General features: G+C 36.7%; 1 pseudogene; it reads left to right on the forward strand.

The window, feature by feature from the left end:
* The first annotated feature begins 1701 nt into the window (after nucleotides 1-1701).
* On the forward strand, nucleotides 1702-2398 carry LOC119530237 (annotated as a pseudogene).
* Nucleotides 2399-4448: the final 2050 nt, after the last annotated feature.

The following is a 4448-nucleotide window of genomic DNA, read 5'->3' on the forward strand; positions in this document are numbered from 1 at the left end:
TTTCCTGTCTAGTTCCCAAAGAAATTGTCCCTTGAGACTAAAGATATGTAAATACACCTCATGGCTTTAGAAAAAATGGACCCTTCCTAAAATACCTGAGAACAGTCATGTAGGGAACTACCTTGTATGCTATAAAAACCTGTAGAAATGAGTAGAATAAAACTTTCTTTTGCATGGACACTGAGGATGGAGTGTGCTCCCCTTCTTTCACATTTCTCTCCTGCTTGTTTTAGTCTACTCATTGCTAAAGCAAATACCATGCATTGGATTGGCTTAAGCAATGGGGATTTATTGGTTCATGGTTTTGAGGCTAGAAAAAAGTCCAAATCAAAGCATCATTGAGGCAAAGTTTTCTTCACAAAGACTGGCATTCTGGTGCTGGCTACCAGTGATCCTTGGTCCTTGGCTTCTCTGTCACATGGCAATGCACATGGTGGCCTCTCCTGGCCTCTCCCTTCTCTTCTGGGTTCCAATGACTTTCAGCTTCTGGCTGCTTCCTCTGTGGCTTTCTCTCCATCTGTCTGAATTTCATTCTTCATATAAAGGATTCCAGTAATAGGATTTAGACCCATTCTGATTGAGTTGGGCTATACTTTAACTGAAGTAACCTCATCAAATTTCCTACTTGCAATGGGTTCAAACCCACAGGAATGTTTTAAGTTTAAGAACGTGTTTTTCTGAGGTACATAGCTCCAAATAACCACACTTCTTTCCTTTATCTCTTCCTTCCCTTCTTTTGGCCTGGCTCCTAGAAGTATTCCCTATACCATAATGGTTTAGTGAAAAATAATTTCAGCAGAGTTTATTTTATGCTGAGTACCTCAAACCAATAAGGCTTCCACGCTTTGGTCCTGAGCTGTGTGAGGCTGAGAAACATGTTCAATGGTATGGAAACTTTGCAAGTCTCATTCTTTCCATTTTTTTTTTTTTCCTGGACTCTCAATATTCTTTTGCTTGAATGTATATTTTAGCAGTCAAACATGTAGAAGAGGTTATTATTTCAACCATTCTAAAGGTCTCTTACTTCAAAATCACACCCCTTATGTTCTCAAGTGATCTGTTCCTTACCCTGAACTCAGTCTCTCACTTTCAGGTAAGAAAGCTGTGAATTTTCCATATTTGAGCTAGTAGGAATGGAAAGCTCCCAAGAAAGAAGGCAGTAAAGTCATCTTCCTTTCCTGATATAATAGACCTTATCAATGAGTAAATTTTTTTTCTTGCTTTTGTTTATATTTTATTGTCTCAGATTAGTTGTTTTTAATAATTTTCCTCAGTTTCATACATATTTTCTATGATTGGCAATTGGTCAACATCCAGACATCTTCATTACCATAAATAGATACACTCCTTTAGTTTCATTTTCACATAGTCCCATAAAACATTTATTATTCATATAGTTTCATAGTCTGTTTTAAATGTACATGTACATTATAATTGCTGGCACTAACACAATGGACAATTTTGGAGCAAATAAGCACATTTCTTCAATGAAGGAAGTGATTCCTTCCAAATAATATATATATACATTTATATATATACACACACATATATATGTGTATATATTTACATATATGTATGTACACACACACACTTTTTAAAGTATTTAAACAAATTCAATTTGAAAAATAGTTATTGGGGAACACTCAAGTCACTGCTGTCAGGAGCGGGTGACCTCTTGGCTGCCCTTCCTGGGAAGCTTAGATGGCTCAGGGGAAGATCAATGCGAAAGCCAATGAGGGGCACTTCTGTAGCTCCTCCTCCGTGGCCCACCGCTCCAGCAGCCTGCTGGAGAGCCGGAATCAGCTGGAGCTCAGGGCTGAATCTTTGAGTGAAGTAGCAACTGCTGTTGAGCAAAGGAAAGAAGTTTTCTTGGAGATAATCCATGGTATCCAAAATAGCCAGGATGTGAGGCAGATCCGCAATGGAGAAAGAGCATAATTAAATATAAGTGCAAATCCTTTGTTGGTACGAACTCTCACCGTGGAAGTTTCAGTAGAAACAATTAGTAATCCCTAGCAGCAAGAATCTCTAAAGCATGCCACCAGAATTATCGATGAGGTGGTCAGTAAGTTTCTGGGTGATATGGGAAATGCCAAGAGTCATTTAATGTTGCTGAACAGTGCATGTTCATCTGAGGTACCACCTGAGCCTGTTGATCAGAAATTTCAATCCTTAGGAATTGGCTTTGCTCTTGAAGATCAGAAGAAAATTAAGAGATTAGACACTCTACTTAGAAATATTGAAAACTGACAAGGCCATCAAGCTGTTAGAGTATTCTAAAGGAGCTGCTTCCAAAACTGTGCAACAAAATGCTGAGAGCAAATTTAATTATATTCCAACCTTAAGTGCACTAACAAATAATGTTGTAAAAATGACAAAATACTATTTTAAGAGATAACTAGCTCATTGTGTTAGGCTTAACCACTCATTTGATAGGGAAAGTTGTTTCAGATGAGGAAAATATTCTACAGTTATGAGCTTTGTGAATAACACAATTAAAACTAGAAAAATTTTAGTTATTTGCAGTTCTAATTTGTAGATTGAATTCTTGCCTTCTACAAATATCTAGCACCTAATATATAATTTTTTACTATTGTGTGGATGAATACATAGTTGGTGGGAAAAAAATAAGTGCTCCATTAGGAGCAAAAGGCTTCACTGGTCCTTCCTTTGCTTTGCTTGGCATGAAAACAAATGAGCATATGGGGTATTTAGTTGACTAGAAATTCTTTACCTTATGCAGCACACACTGTGCATACACTGATAGCAAAGCACTGTGTTCAGAGGGACAAAAGGAATTGCAAAACAAACTCCTTTCGATATCTTTATCATTCAACAAAATATTTGGGGGTATTATATCAAATTTTTTTTGAATTTAAAAGTTATGTGTCTCATAATAGGAATATATCTTTTGATATAAATAAAACATGGATAAAATTTGAGGAAAAACCACCTATAATTTTACCAATGTGAGAAATTGTGTATTCACTTTATCTGTTTTCAAGTGCATTATTTCTATAAAATTTTAATAATTACAAAAATACAATATTTTAACTTGCCTTTTAGTCTTTTAAGTGCTGCTATAAAGTTGTTTAGTTGATGACCTAAAAAATTGTAAGGTAGTCTGTATAGCTATACTGTAACTTACTTACCTATTCCTCTTTTACTGGACATTTAGATTGTTTTCAATTTGCTGCTATTATGGAAACATCATCTACTTTTTTTATTTTTTTAATTAAGATTTATACACATACCATGCAATCATCCAAAGTATATAATTCATTGATCACATTACCATCATATAGTTGTTCATTCATCACCCCCAATCTATTTTTTTTTAACATTTTCCTTGTACCAGAAAAACTGAAAGAATAAAAATATAAGATTAAAAACAGAACATCCAAATTGACCCCCCCCTGCTCTATTTTTTCTTTAGTTTTTTTGCCCCTGTTTTTCTACTCATCCATCCATATACTGGATAAAGGGGAGTGTGATCCACCAGGTTTTCACAATCACATTGTCACCTCTTGTAAACTACATTGTTATACAATCATGTTCAAGATTCAAAGCTACTAGGTTGTAGTCTGATAGTTACAAGTATTTACTACTAGCTTTTCCAATTCATTAAAAACCTAAAAAGAGTTATCTGTATTGTGCATAAGAGTGCCCACCAAAGTGACCTCTCGGCTCCTTTTGGAATCTCTCTGCCTGAAACTTTATTTCATTTCATTTCACATCACCCTTTTGGTCAAGAAAGTGTTCTCCATCCCAGGATGCTGGGTCTAGATTCCTCCCCAGGAGTCATATTTCATGTTGCCAGGGAGATTTACACCCCTGGGTGTCAGATCCTACATAGGGGGGAGGGCAGTGATTTAATCTGCCAAGTTGGCTTAGGTAGAGAGAGAGGGGCCACATCTGAGCAACAAAGAGGCACTCAGGGGGAGACACTTAGGCACAGTTATAAGCAGGCCTAGCCTCTTCTTTGCAGTCATAGGCTTCCCAAGGGCAAGTTCCATGATACAGGGTTTGGCACATCAAACCGCCAGACCTCAATGTCTGTGAGCACACCAGCAACCATCCAGGTGGGGAAGCCCAACACCTTTGCATTTTTCCCTAGCTCCTCAGGGGGGCTCTGCATATTTTTTTTCATTTTTTTTAAATTAACTATTAACTGTATAACTGCTGTCACCACTGTTGTTCAACATTGTGCTAGAAGTGCTAGCCGGGGCAATCTCACAAGACAAATAAAAGGCATCAAAATTGCAAAGGAAGAAGTCAAATTGTCATTATTTGCAGATGATATGATCTTATATCTTGGAAACCCTAAGAAATTGATGACACAGCTACCAGAGCTAATAAACAAATTTAGCAAAGTCATAGGATACAAGATTAATGCCCATAAGTCAGTAATGTTTCTATATAGTAGAAATGACCAAAGTGAAAAGACA

This window comes from Choloepus didactylus, chromosome 3 (assembly GCF_015220235.1).
Source record: "Choloepus didactylus isolate mChoDid1 chromosome 3, mChoDid1.pri, whole genome shotgun sequence".
In the NCBI taxonomy this organism is placed as follows: domain Eukaryota; kingdom Metazoa; phylum Chordata; class Mammalia; order Pilosa; family Megalonychidae; genus Choloepus; species Choloepus didactylus.